Below are 15930 nucleotides of genomic sequence, written 5' to 3' on the forward strand. Positions count from 1 at the left end.
ATGATCAAGGGATCAATCCAAGAAGATATAACAATTATAAATATATATGCGCCCAACATAGGAGCACCTCAATACATAAGGCAAATGCTAGCGGCCTTAAAAGGGGAAATTGACAGTTACACAATAATAGTAGGGGACTTTAACACCCCACTTTCACCAATGGACAGATCATCCACAATGAATATAAATAAGGAAACACAAGCTTTTAATGACACATTAGACAAGATGGACTTAATTGATATTTATAGGACATTCCATCCAAAAACAACAGAATACACTTTCTTCTCAAGTGCTCATGGAATATTCTCCAGGATAGATCATATCCTGGGTCACAAATCAGGCCTTGGTAAATTTAAGAAAATTGAAATCGTATCAAATATCTTTTCTGACCACAACACTATGTGACTAGATGTCAATTACAGGAAAAAACTCTAAAAATATAGACACATGGAGGCTAAACATACACTACTAAATAACCAAGAGATCACTGAAGAAACCAAAGAGGAAATCAAAAATTACCTAGAAACAAATTACAATGAAAAAACGATGACCCAAAATGTATTTGATGCAGCAAAAGCAGTTCTAAGAGTGAGGTTTATAGCAATACAATCCTAACTCAAGAAAAAAGAAAATCTCAAATGAACAACCTAACCTTACACCTAAAGCAATTAGAGAAAGAAAGAAAAACAAAAAAAAAAAAACTCCAAGGTTAACAGAAGGAAATAAATCATAAAGATCAGATCAGAAATAAATGAAAAACAAATGAAGGGGAAAAAAGCAAAGATCAATAAAACTAAAAGCTGGTTCTTTGAGAAGATAAACAAAATTGATAAAACGTTACCCAGATTCATCAAGAAAAAAAGGGAGAAGACTCAAATCAACAGAATTAGAAATGAAAAAGGAGAAGAAACAACTGACACTGCAGAAATACAAAGGATCATGAGAGATTACTGCAAACAACTATATGCCATTAAAATGGACAGTGTGGAAGAAATGGACAAATTCTTAGAAAATCACAACCTTCTGAGACTGAACCAGGAAAAAATAGAAAATAAAAACAGACCAATCACAAGCACTGAAATTGAAATTGATTAAAATCTTCCAACAAATAAAAGCCCAGGACCAGATGACTTCACAGGCAAATTCTATCAAATATTTAGAGAAGAGATAACAGTTATCCTTCTCAAACTCTTCCAAAATATAGCAGAAGGGGGAACACTCCCAAACTCATTCAATGAGGCCACAATCACCCTGATACTAAAGCCAGACAAAGATATCACAAAGAAAGAAAACTACAGGCTAATATCACTGATGAACATAGATGCAAAAATCCTCAATAAAATACTAGCAAACAGAGTTCAACAGCACATTAAAAAGATCATATCCCATGATATAGTGGGGTTTATCCCAGGAGTGCAAGGATTCTTCAATATATGGAAATCAATCAATGTGATACACCATATTAACAAATTGTTGGATAAAAACCATTATGATCAACTCAATAGATGCAGAAAAAGCTTTCAACAAAATTCAAAACCCATTTATGATAAAAACTCTCCAGAATGTGGGCATAGAGGGAAGCTACCTGAACATAATAAAGTCTATATATGACAAACCCACAGCCAACATCGTTCTCAATGGTGAAAATCTGAAAACATTTCCTCTAAGATCAGGAACAAGACAAGGCTGCCTATTCTCACCACTATTATTCAACATAGTTTTGGAAGTTTTAGCCACAGCAATCAGAGAAGAGAAAGAAATAAAAGGAATCCAAATCGGAAAAGAAGAAGTAAAAGTATCACTGTTTACATATGACATGATACTATACATAGTGAATCTTAAAGATGTTACCGGAAAACTACTAGAGCTAATCAGTGAGTTTGGTGAAGTAGCAGGATACAAAATTAATGCACAGAAATCTCTTGCATTCCTATACACTAATGATGAAAAATATGAAAGAGAAATTAAGGAGACACTCCCATTTATCATTGCAAAAAAACATTTCCATTTACCATTGCAACAAAAAGAATAAAATATCTAGGAATAAACCTACTTAAGGAGACAAAAGACCTGTATGCAGAATACTATAAGACACTGATGAAAGATATTAAAAATTATACAAACAGATGGAGAGATATACCATGTTCTTGGATTGGAAGAATCAACATTGTGAAAATGAATATATTACCCAAAGCAATCTACAGATTCAATGCAATCCCTATCAAACTACCAATGGCATTTTTCACAGAACTAGAACAAAAAATTTCACAATTTGTATGGAAACACAAAAGACCCCAAAGAGCCAAAACTCAAAAACTTGAGAAAGAAAAAATGAAGATAGAGAAATCAGGCTCCCAGACTTCAATCTATACTACAAAGCTACAGTAATCAAGATAGTATGGTACTGGAACAAAAACAGAAATATGGAACAGATATTTCCAAAACAGATCAATGGAACAGGATAGAAAGCCCAGAGATAAACCCACACACATAAGGTCACCTTATCTTTGATGAAGCAGGCAAGAATACACAATGGAGAAAATACAGCCTCCTCAATAAATGATGCTGAGAAAACTGAACAGCTACATGTAAAAGAATGAAATTAGAACACTTCCTGACACCATACAAATAAGGTCAAAATAGATTAAAGACCTAAATGTAAGACCAGACACTATAAAACTCTTAGAGGAAAACATAGGCAGAACATTCCATGACATAAATCACAGCAAGATCCTTTTTGACCCATCTCTTACAGAAATGGAAATAAAAACAAAAATAAACAAATGGGACCTAATGAAACTTAAAAGCTTTTGCAGAACAAAGGAAACCATAAACAAGACCAAAAGATAACCCTCAGAATGGGAGAAAATATTTGCAAAAAAAGAAACTGACAAAGAATTAATCTCCAAAATTTACAAGCAACCCATGCAGCTCAATATCAAAAAAAAAAACAAACAACCCAATTCAAAAATGGGGGAAAGCCCTAAATAGACATTTCTCCAAAGAAGATATACAGGTTGCCACAAACACATGAAATGGTGCTCAATATCACTAATCGTTAGAGAAATGCAAATCAAAGCTACAATGAGGTATCACCTGACACCAGTCAGAATGGCCATCATCAAAAAATCTAGAAACAATTAGTGCTGGAGAGGGTGTGGAGAAAAGAGAACCCTCTTGCACTGTTGGTGGGAATGTAAATTGATACAGCCACTATGGAGAACAGTATGGAGGTTATATATATATATATATATATATATATATATATATATATATATACACATATATATATATACATTAGGCTTATTTACTCTGGATTTCAAGACTGCCTGTCATGCTCTTCTCTAGATATGCCCACGATTTCTTCTCTAACTTAAGTGTCTGCTCTACTGTCACTCCTCTATCCTTTATAAAATATCAATAGCACCCATACATTCTCTCTCTCTATCCCTTGCTCTATTTTTCTTTATAGGTTTCTTTCCACTAAGTGACATTATTTTATTACATGTTTACTTATTAATGTGTTTAATTGTTACCTCTATCACTAGATTGAAATGTCTTGTATCTAGGCATTAGATTTACTTATAAAATTTTAAGAACCTTTGTTAGATCAAGGAACATAGGGTATAATAGAGTATGCTAAATGAGCAGAACACTATTTCTGAGGAAAATATCAGAACCTCAAAAGAATATGTAATTACTTTAAAAAAGAGTCTTTGATACTGCATCAGACACAACCTGGGAAGATGCTCGGGTGTAGCACACAAGCTTTAGGTAGAAATACACAATAGAGGATATTTGCTTCTCACTAGAGCTCTATGAACACAGGCTTAGGGAGCCTTTACAGCACCATTATTCTGAAGTTCCAATTCAGAAATCTTTTGAGTCTGATTTTCCTCTGTGGTATATGTGAGGAAAAGAGGAACATTCTCCTCTGGGAGGTAAGATTTCAGATTAGGAAAAACTGTATACTAGTTTGCTAGGGCTGTCATAACAAAATATCATAGATTAGGAGGATTAAACAACAGAAATTTATTTTCTCACCGTTCTAGAGGCTGGAATTCCTAGATCAAGGTCTGGTAGGATTTGGTTTCTGGTGAGATCTCTATTTCTGGCTTGTATGAGGCCACCATCTTGCCGTGTGCTTGCATGACTTCTTTATATGCAGAGAAAGAGAGTGATTTGTTGTCTTTTGTTCTTTTTATAAGGGTACCAACCCTGTTGGATTAGGATACCACCCTTATGTCCTGACCTCATCTAACATTTATCACCTCTTTATAGGCCCTATTTCCAAACACAGTCACATTTGGTGTTCAGACTTCAAAATATGAATTGTGGGTGGACGCAATTCAGTCCATAGCACCCTAGAAAAAAATTTCTTACCTGATGAAATTCACAGAGAAGAGCAGGAGATTGGGAAGATTGGGACTACAGACCAAATGCACTGACTTGCTTGTTAGAATTATGGGGTCATCATAAATACAGAGCATGGATATTATGTCCCTGAACTTCTGTGCCAGGAAGTGCTGGGGAGGAGGTGGAGGTGGAGTAGAGAACATTTTGGTCATGCTTATAGGAAAAATTCAAGCCACACTAAACAAACAGAAATACTTCAAAAAAGATGTGTAACTGAAAGAATCACCAGGGCAAATTGTAAGCTTAACTTGTGTAGGACTTTTTCAGAAGCCATGCTTACAGTTAGAGTTCTCACTAGGACGATGTTCCTCAAAAGCCAGATCGAAGATGATATTTTAGGATATATTTATTTAGGTTATATTTTATTTTATCTATTTTTATAATTTTGCCTTTTTTAGCATTTATTTTTTAAAATGTTGATAAAACACAAATAACATCAAAATTACCACCTTAGCCATTTTTAAGTGTATAGTTCAGTGGCCTTAAGTACATTCACATTATTGTGCTTGCATCATCATCTATCCATAGAACTCTTCTCATCTTGCAAAACTAAAACTCTGTACTCATTATAAAATAACTGCTTTCCTCTCTCCCTCCAGCACCTGGCAACCACCATTCTACCTTCTATCTCTATAAACTGACTTCTCTGTACATCTCGTATAAGTGGAATAATACAGTACTCGTCTTTTTGTCCCTGGCTTATTATACTCGGCTTATTATAATATCCTCAACATTCATCCATGCTGTTGCATGTGTTAGAATTTCCTTCCTATTGTATGTCTATAACTATATTTTGTTTATTTATTCATTTGTCCATGGACACTTGCTTCTTCTACATTTTGTCTGTTGTTAGTAATGTTGCTATGAACATGAGTGTACAAATACATCAAGTCCCTGCTTTCAATTCTCTAGGTTATATAACCAGACTGAAATAGTTAGGTCACATGGTAATTCTATTTTAAATTTTTTGAGAAATTGTCATACTGTTTTCCATGGCAGTTGTATCATTTTACATTCCAATCCACAGTGTATAAGGGCTCCAATGTCTTCAAATCCAAATTTTGCCAACATTTATTATTTTCAGGGTTTTGATAATGGCCATCCTAGTGGATGTGAAATGGTATCTCATGGTGGTTATAATTTGCATTTCCCTAATGATTAGTGATGTTGAGCATCTTTTTGTATGCTTGCTGACCGTTTGTTTACCTTTGGAGAAATGTCTATTCAAGACCTCTGCTCATTTTTGAATTGGGTTGTTTCTTTTTTGTTTTTGAGTTTAAAGATATTATATATATATATATATATATATATATATAGTTCATATATTCTCAATATTAACCCCTTATCAGATACATGAGATGCAAATCTTTTTTCCATTCTCTGGATTGGCTTTTCACCTGCTGACTATGTACTTTTTTCTTTACTTTTTAACATCTTTATTGGAGTATAATTGCTTCACAATGGTGTGTTAATTTCTGCTTTATAACAAAGTAAATCAGTTATACATATACATATGTCCCCATATCTTTTCCCTCTTGCATCTTCCTCCATCCCACCCTCCCTATTCCACCCTTCTAGGTGGTCACAAAGCACCAAGCTGATCTCACTGTGCTATGCTGCTGCTTCCCACTGGCTATCTATTTTACATTTGGTAGTTTATATATGTACATGCCACTCTCTCACTTTGTCCCAGTTTACCCTTCCCCCTCCCCGTATCCGCAAGTCCATTCTCTAGTAGGTCCGCATCTTTATTCCCGTCTTGCCCCTAGGTTCTTCTGACCATTTCTTTTTCTTTTTTTTTTTTTAAGATTCTATATCTATGTGTTAGCATACGGTGTTTGTTTTTCTCTTTCTGACTTCCTTCACTCTGGACCTACATCAGTCTCTAGGTCCATCTACCTCACTACAAATAACTCAGTTTCGTTCCTTTTGAAGGCTGAGTAATATTCCATTGTATATATGTGTCACCTCTTCTTTATCCATTCATCTGTTGATGGACACATAAGGTGCTTCCATGTCCTGGTTATTGTAAATAGAGCTGCAATGAACATTTTGGTACATGACTCTTTTTGAATTATGGTTTTCTCAGGGTATATGCCCAGTAGTGGGATTACTGGGTCGTATGGTTGTTCTATTTTTAGTTTTTTAAGGAACCTCCATACTGTTCTCCATAGTGGCTGTATCAATTTACATTCCCACCAACAATGCAAGAGGGTTCCCTTTTTTCCACACCCTCTCCAGCATTTATTGTTTGTAGATATTTTGATGATGGCCATTCTGACCAGTGAGACATGATATCTCATTGTAGTTTTGATTTGCATTTCTCTAATGATTAATGATGTTGAACATTCGTGTTTGTTGGCAATCTGTAGATCTTCTTTGGAGAAATGTCTATTTATGTCTTCTGCCCATTTTTGGATTGGGTTGTTTGTTTTCTTGATATTGAGCTGCATGTGTTGCTTGTGTGCTTTGGATATTAATCCTTTGTCAGTTGCTTCATTTGCAAATACTTTCTCCCACTCTGAGGGTTGTCTTTTCATCTTGTTTATGGTTTCCTTTGTTCTGCAAAAGCTTTTAAGTTTCATTAGGCCCCATTTGTTTATTTTTGTTTTTATTTCCATTTCTCTAGGAGGTGGGTCAAAGAGGATCTTGCAGTGATTTATGTCATAGAGTGTTCTGCCTGTGTTTTCCTCTAAGACTTTGATGGTATCTGGCCTTACATTTAGGTCTTTAATTCATTTTGAGTTTATTTTTGTGTATGGTGTTAGGGAGTGTTCTAATTTCATTCTTTTACATGTAGCTGTCCAGTTTTCCCAGTACCACTTATTGAAGGGCTGTCTTTTCTCCACTATATATTCTTGCCTCCTTTATCAAAGATAAGATGAGCATATGTGCAGGGGTTTATCTCTGGGCTTTCTGTCTTGGTCCATTGAACTATATGTCTATTTTTTTGCCACTAACATACTGTCTTGATTACTGTAGCCTTGTAATATAGTCTGAAGTCAGGGAGCCTGATTCCTCCAGCTCCATTTTTCTTCCTCAAGATTGCTTTGGCTATTTGGGGTCTTTTGTGTTTCCACACAAATTGTGAAATTTTTTGTTCTAGTTCTGTGAAAAATGCCATTGGTAGTTTGATAGGGATTGCATTGAATCTGTAGATTGCTTTAGATAGTAGAGTCATTTTCACAATGTTGATTCTTCCAATCCAAGAACATGGTATATCTCTCCATATATTTGTATCACCTTTAATTCCTTTCATCAGTGTCTTATAATTTTCTGCATACAGGTCTTTTGTCTCCTTAGGTAGATTTATTCCTAGATATTTTATTCTTTTTGTTGCAATGGTAAATGGGAGTGTTTTCTTAATTTCACTTTCAGATTTTTCATCATTAGTGTATAGGAATGCCAGAGATTTCTGTGCATTAATTTTGTATCCTGGTACTTTACCAAATTCATTGATTCGCTCTAGTAGTTTTCTGGTAGCATCTTTAGGATTCTCTATGTCATCTGCAAAGAGTGACAGCTTTATTTCTTCTTTTCCTATTTGGATTCCTTTTATTTCTTTTTCCTATTTGGATTCCTTTTATTTCTTTTTCTTCTCTGATTGCTGTGGCTAAAACTTCCAAAACTATGTTGAATAATAGTGGTGAAAGTGGGCAACCTTGTCTTGTTCCTGATTTTAGTGGAAATGGTTTCAATTTTTCACCATTGAGGACAATGTTTGCTGAGGGTTTGTCATATATAGCCTTTGTTATGTTGAGGAAAGTTCCCTTTATGCCTACTTTCTGGTGGGATTTTATCATAAGTTGGTGTTGAATTTTGTCAAAATCTTTCTCTGCATCTATTGAGATGATCATATGGTTTTTCTCCTTCAATTTTTAATATGGTGTATCACATTGATTGATTTGCGTATATTGAAGAATCCTTGCATTCCTGGGACAAAACCCACTTGATCATGGAGTATGATCCTTCTAATGTGCTGTTCGATTCTGTTTGCTAGTATTTTGTTGAGGATTTTTGCATCTATGTTCATCAGTGATATTGGTCTGTGGCTTTCTTTGTGACATCTTTGTCTGGTTATGGTTTCAGAGTGATGGTGGCCTTGTGAAATGAGTTTGGAATGTTCCTCCCTATGCTATATTTTGGAAGAGTTTGAGAAGAATAGGTGTTAGCTCTCCTCTAAATGTTTGATAGAATTCGCCTGTGAAGCCATCTGGTCCTGGGCTTTTGTTTGTTGCAAGAATTTTAATCACAGTTTCAATTTCAGTGCTTATGATTGGTCTGTTCATATTTTCTCTTTTTTCCTGGTTCATCTCGGACGGTTGTACATTGCTAAGAATTTGTCCATTTTTTCCAGGTTTTCCATTTTATTGGCATATATTTGCTTGTAGTAATCTCTCTTGATCCTCTGTATTTCCACAGTGTCAGTTGTTACTTCTCCTTTTTCATTTCTAATTCTATTGATTTGAGTCTTCTCCCTTTTTTTCTTGATGAATCTGGCTAATGGTTTATCAATTTTATTTATCTTCTCAAAGAACCAGCTTTTAGTTTTATTGATCTTTGCTATCATTTCCTACATTTCTTTTTCATTTATTTCTGATCTGATCTTTATGATTTCTTTCCTTCTGCTAACTTTTGGGTTTTTTTTTGTTCGTCTTTCTCTAATTGCTTTAGGTGTAATGTTAGATTGTTTATTTGAGATGTTTCTTGTTTCTTAAGGTAAGATTGTATTGCTATAAAGTTCCCTCTTAGAACTGCTTTTGTTGCATCCCATATGTATTGTGATTTTGTTTCATCCCATATATATTAGGTCATTCTTTTTCACTGTCATTTGTTTCTAGGTATTTTTTTATTTCCTCTTTGATTTCTTCAGTGATCTCTTCATTATTAAGTAGTGTGTTGTTTAGTCTCCATGTGTTGGTATTTCTTACAGATTTTTTCCTGTAGTTGATATCAAGTCTCATAGCGTCCTTGTCAGAATAGATACTTGATATGAGTTCAATTTTCTTAAATTTACCAAGGCTTGATTTGTGACCCAAGATATGATCTATCCTGGAGAATGTTCCATGAGCACTTGAGAAGAATGTGTATTCTGTTGTTTTTGGATGGAATGTCCTATAAATATCAATTAAGTCCACCATGTTTAATGTATCATTTAAAGCTTGTGTTTCCTTATTTATTTTCCTTTTGGATGATCTGTGCATTGGTGAAAGTGGGATGTTAAAGTCCCCTACTATGACTGTGTTACTGTCAATTTCCCCTTTTATGGCTGTTAGTATTTCCCTTATGTACTGAGGTGCTCCAATGTTGGGTGCATATATATTTACAATTGTTATATCTTCTTCTTGGATTGATCCCTTGATCATTATGTAGTGTCCTTCTTTGTCTTTTGTAATAGTCTTTGTTTTAAAGCCTATCTTGTTTGATATGAGAATTGCTACTCCAGGTTTCTTTTGATTTCCATTTGCATGGAATGTCTTTTTCCATCCCCTCGCTTTCAGTCTGTATGTGTCCCTAGGTTTGCAGTGGGTCTTTTGTAGACAACATATATACGGGTCTTGTTTTTGCATCCATTCAGCTAGTCTATGTCTTTTGGTTGGAGCCTTTAATCCATTTACATTTAAGGTAATTATCAATATGTATGTTACTATTACCATTTTCTCAATTGTTTAGGGTTTATTATTGTAGGTCTTTTCCTTCTCTTGTGTTTCCTGCCTAGAGTAGTTCCTTCAGCATTTGTTGTAAAGCTGATTTGGTGGTGCTGAATTCTCTCAGCTTTTGCTTGTCTGTAAAGCTGTTAATTTCTCCGTCAAATCTGAATGAGATCCTTGCTGGGTAGAGTAATCTTGTTTGTACGTTTTTCTCCTTCATCACTTTAAATATGTCCTGCCACTCCCTTCTGGCTTGCCGAGTATCTGCTGAAAGATCAGCTGTTAACCTTATGGGGATCCCCTTATGTGTTGTTTGTTGTTTTTCCCTTGCTGCTTTTAATATTTTTTCTTTGTATTTAATTTTTGATAGATTAATATGTGCCTTGATGTGTTTCTCCTTGGATTTATCCTGTATGGGACTCTCTATGCTTCCTGGACTTGATTTACTATTTCCTTTCCCATACTAGGGAAGTTTCCAACTATAATCTCTTCAAATATTTTCTCAGTCCCTTTCTTATTTTCTTCTTCTTCTGGGATCCCTATAATTTGAATGTTGCTGCATTTAATGTTGTCCCAGAAGCCTCTGAGGCTGTCCTCAATTCTTTTCATTCTTTTTTCTTTATTCTGCTCTGCAGTAGTTATTTCCACTCTTTTATCTTCCAGGTCACTTACCCCTTCTTCTGTGTAGTTATTCTGTTATTGATCCCTTCTAGAGAATTTTTAATTTCATTTATTGTGTTGTTCATCAATGTTTGTTTGCTCTTTAGTTCTTCTAGGTCCTTGTTAAAAGTTTCTTATATTTTCTCCATTCTATTTCCAAGATTTTAGATCATCTTTACTATCATTATTCTGAATTCTTTTTCAGGTAGACTGTCTATTTCCTCTTCATTTGTTAGGTATGGTGGGTGTTTGCCTTGCTCCTTCATCTGCTGTGTGCTTCTTTGTCTTCTCATTTTGATTAACTTACTGTGTTTGGGGGGTCTTCTTTTCACAGGCTGCAGGTTCGTATTTTCTGTTGTTTTTGTTGTCTGTCCCCAGTGGCTTAGATTTGTTCAGTGGGTTGTTTAGGCTTCCTGTTGGAGGGGACTAGTGCCTGTGTTCTGGTGAATGAGGCTGGATTTTGTCTTTCTGATGGGCAGGTCCATGTCTGGTGGTGTGTTTTGGGGTGTCTGTGTCCTTATTATGATTTTAGCCAGCCTCTCTGCTAATGGGTATGGTTGTTCCTGTCTTGCTAGTTGTTTGACATAGGGTGATCTGCACTGTAGCTTGCTGGTCATTGAGTGGAGCTGGGTCTGGTGTTGAGATGGAGATCTCTGGGAGCTTTTCACCATTTGGTATTATATGGAGCTGGGAGGGCTCTTGTGGACCATTGTCCTGAACTTGGCTCTCCCACCTCAGTGGCACAGCCTTGATCCCTGGCTGGAGTACGAAGAGCCTATGCTCCACACTGCTAAGAATAAAAGGGAGAAAAGAAAGATAGGAAGAAAGAAAGAAAGAAAGAAAGAAAGAAAGAAGATAAAATAAAATAAGAGAAAATAAAGTTATTAAAATAAAAAATAATTATTAAAAATTTTTTTAAGTAATAAAAGAAAACAAAACAAAACAAAAAAATGGACAGATAGAACCCTAGGACAAATGGTAAACGCAAAGCTATACAGACAAATTACGCACAGAAGCATACACATACACACTCACAAAATGGGGAAAAAATATATATCCTTGCTCCCCAAGTCCACCTCCTCAATTTGGGATGATACATTGTCTATTAAGGTATTCCACAGATGCAGGGTACATCAGGTTGATTGTGGAGATTTAATCCGCTGCTCCTGAGGCTGCTGGGAGAAATTTCCCTTTCTCTTCTTTGTTTGCACAGCTCCCAGGGTTCAGCTTTGGATCTGGACCCGCCTCTGCGTGTAAGTTGTCTGAGGGCAACTGTTCTTCACTCAGACAGGATGGCGTTAAAGGAGCAGCTGATTCAGGGCTTCTGGCTCACTCAGGCCAGGGAGAGGGAGGGGTATGGAGTGCAGGGCGAGCCTGTAGCGGCAGAGGCTGGTGTGATATTGCACCGGCCTGAAGCATGCCATGAGTTCAACCAGGGAAGTTGTCCCTGGATCACGGGACCCTGGCAGTGGTAGGCTGCACAGGCTCCCGGGAGGGGAGGTGTGTATAGTGACCTGTTCTTGCACACAGGCTTCTTGGTGGCAGCAACAGGAGCCTTAGCATCTCATGCCCGTCTCTGGGGTCCTTGCTGATAGCCGCAGCTCACGTCCGTCTCTGGAGCTCCTTTAAGTGGTGCTCCAAATCCCCTCTCCTTGCACACCAGGAAAGAAAGAGGCAAGAAAAAGTCTCTTGGCTCTTTGGCAGCTCCAGACTTTTTCCTGGTCTCCCTCCCAGCTACCTTTGGCGCACTAGCCCCCTTCAGGCTGTGATCATGCAGCCGACCCCAGTTCTCTCCCTGGGATCCGACCGAAGCCCAAGCCTCAGCTCCCAGCCCCCGCCCACCCCGGCGGGTGAGCAGAGAAGCCTCTCTGGCTGGTGAGTGCTGGTCAGCACCAATCCTCTGTGCAGGAATCTCTCTGCTTTGCCCTCCGCACCCCTGTTGCTGTGCTCTCCTCCGTGGCTCTGAAGCTTCCCCACTCTGTCACGTGCAGTCTCTGCCTGCAAAAGGGCTTCCTAGTGTGTGGAAACCTTTCCTCCTTCACAGCTCCCTCCCACTGCTGCAGGTCCCGTCCCTATTCTTTTGTCTCTGTTTTTTCTTTTGCCTTACCCAGGTACGTGGGGAGTTTCTTGCCTTTTGGGAGGTCTGAGACCTTCTGCCAGCGTTCAGTAAGTGTTCTTAGGAGTTGTTCCACATGTAGTTGTATTTCTGATGTATTTGTGAGGAGGAAGTGATCTCCATGTCTTACTTTTCCGCCATCTTGAAGCTCCTCCTGGTTATGCCTATGTACTTTTATGCACAGAATTTTAAAATTTTGATGTAGCCCAATTTATCTATTCATCAGTGATAAATTCAAAAGGAAGCCGTCTGGTCCTGGGCTTCCTTTTGTTGGAAGGTTTTGATTACTCATTCAATCTCTTTATAGCTTTGCTCAGATTTTCTTTTTCTTCATGATTCAGTCTTGGTAGGTTGTTTCTCTAGGAATATATCCATTTCATCTAGGTTGTGCAGTTTATTGGCATACAATTTTTCCTAAATACTCTCATATACTCCTTTTTATTTCTTTAAAATCAATAGTAATATACTCTTGCTCATTTCTGATATTAGTTATTTGAGTTTTCTCTTTTTTTCCCTTAATCTAGCAAAAAATTTGTCTATTTTGTTGATCATTTCAAAGAATCAACTCTTGACTTTATTGATTCTATTGTTTTCCCATTCCCTATTCTGTTTACCTCTGCTCTAATCTTTATAATTTCCTTACTTCAGATAGCTTTCAGCTTAGTTTGTTCTTCTTTATCTTTTTCTTTAAATTGTAGGGTCAAGTTTTTGATTTTTGATTGTTCTTCCTTTATAATGTAAACATTAACAGCTATAAATTTTCCTCTTAGCACTGCTTTCTCTTCATCCCATAAGTTTTGGTGTGTTATGTTTTCATTTTCAACTGTCTTAAGGTATTTTTAATTTTGTTTGTGATTTCTTCTTTTATCTCTTTGTTAAGAGTGTGTTGTTTAACTTCCACATGTGTGGATTTTCCACTTTTTCTTCTGCTGTTGATTTCTAATTTTATTCTATTGTGATTGGAAAAGATACTTTGTACAATTTCAATCTTTTAACATTTATTAAAACTTTATTTTTTCTTTTGCGGTACACGGGCCTCTCACTATTGTGGCTTCTCCCATTGTGGAGCACAGGCTCTGGACGTGCAGCCTCAGTGGCCATGGCTCACGGGCCCAGTCGCTCTGCAGCATGTGGGATCTTCCTGGACCGGTGCACGAACCCACGTCCCGTGCATGGGCAGGCGGACTCTCAACCACTGCACCACCAGGGAAGTCCTAAAACTTGTTTTGTGGCCTAACATATGTTCTATTTTGGAGAACATTCTATGTGCACTTGAGAGAAATATGCATTCTGTTATTATTGGGTAGAGTGTTCTGTATATGTGTTAGGTCCAATTGTTCTACAGTGCTGTTCAAGTCTTCTGTGTCCTTTTTGATCTTCTGTCTGCTTGTTAATTTTGATTTTTTGAGATTAGCTTTCCATTTATGGTAGTAATATAAAGTTTAATTTTCTGAAAATAATTATTATACTTATAATTAATAATTGTAAAGATATCTTATAGAAGGAATATAAACATGACAAACTGTGAAGACGACACACAACTCTTTGAAGTTTGGAAGCTCTGATTTAAGGTTTAAAATCTGAAGTGTCAAAATATTGATAATTTGCTGTAGCTTATTTTCTACTTGCTATTGCATTAGAGCTTGTGTTTCATGCATTATTTTGGTTTTCATTATACTCTTTAAGATGATAAGGAAAGTGAGATTCAACAATTAAGTAGCTTGCCCAGGATCATGCAACTAGGAAGGTGATTTGGAAAAGGTAGAACTCAAGTCTCTCTTTTCTCAAAGTTTTATTTTATTGTCAAAATATAATTTTCAAGTAGTTAAAATATGATTCTGAATAAAGGAACATGTCAACAGTCTTATTTAATGCATTAATTCATGATGTAACAACTAAGATCAAAAGGTAGGACAAAATCTTATTGAGAAGCTGTCTATCTATAGACATTTTGAAGAAGAATAATGTTAAAATAAGATTACAAGGTTAAATAGTTTATTTCCTATATTGCAATAAAGCATAATCCTTGGGATTATTTTTTCTATTAGACATAAGTCCACAAGTTAACCTGTAACTTCTGCATGTCTAAGTTCTAAATGAAGTGTCTAAAAATAACTCGTCAACACAGATAAACTTTTTTAAATAATTAAAGAATCTCCTAGTATGACATTAAAAGGGCATGATGTACTCTCTTGTGTTTTCCAAATTTTGTATAACTTTTCTTAATACCATTATACATCAATGGGAAATTTTTCCTGATTTTAAATTCTTTGGGGCATAAATTTTGGAAAACTGGCATGGATTAAAATGACAAATGGAGGCTGATAACATGGAGACTTTTCCTTATCTGTGAATCTCCATCCCCAAGTTTTATAAAATTCTCCACATTCTGTGGCTTACTAGTAGCAGTGTGGACTATATTTCAAGGACACATTTTAGAATCTGGGAACAGTGCTTATACTTGGGAAATACTAATGTGTAATGCATTTGTTGCTGAGCTTTCCTAAATTGTGTATTTTTTTTCACATTAACTATTATTTTTAAAATGAGGTTTATAAAAACATATGCTATGTTTATTTGATATAATTGTCCAATATGTCTTGCATTTTGCAGGTCTCAATGGTAGCTCATGGATATTAAGTGTAAAACCTTTAAAAATGTATTAAAATAAGGAGAAGTCAGTTACTTGAACAACAGCTTTCAGGTTAGAGTGCCTCTTTTTCCCATACAATATATTTAGGTCATGCATATATTATAGAAATAATGAAGTCATGTATCATGGAAATAAAGATATGTCATTTAAGGTAGAATAGGAATATTAGATTGATAAATAGTCAAATTATTTTATTAACTTAGGTGAAGCAAGTTAATATTCCTCAGCCAACATCACACCTGAAGCAAATTCACCATTATGCTAAGGAACATATCTCTGGAAATTCTCTCTGAGCTGAAATAATTTGACAAATCTATGGTTAATTAGCTTCCTCCCTGAATACACCAGCAACAGAGAAAGGGCTGAATGGTCTGTGAAATGAATGAGACTCTTACTTTACAAGCAGTCCAATAGGAGCAGCATTTAGCATACAC

The sequence above is a fragment of the Stenella coeruleoalba genome (genome assembly GCF_951394435.1).
Source record: "Stenella coeruleoalba genome assembly, chromosome: 1".
Taxonomy (NCBI): domain Eukaryota; kingdom Metazoa; phylum Chordata; class Mammalia; order Artiodactyla; family Delphinidae; genus Stenella; species Stenella coeruleoalba.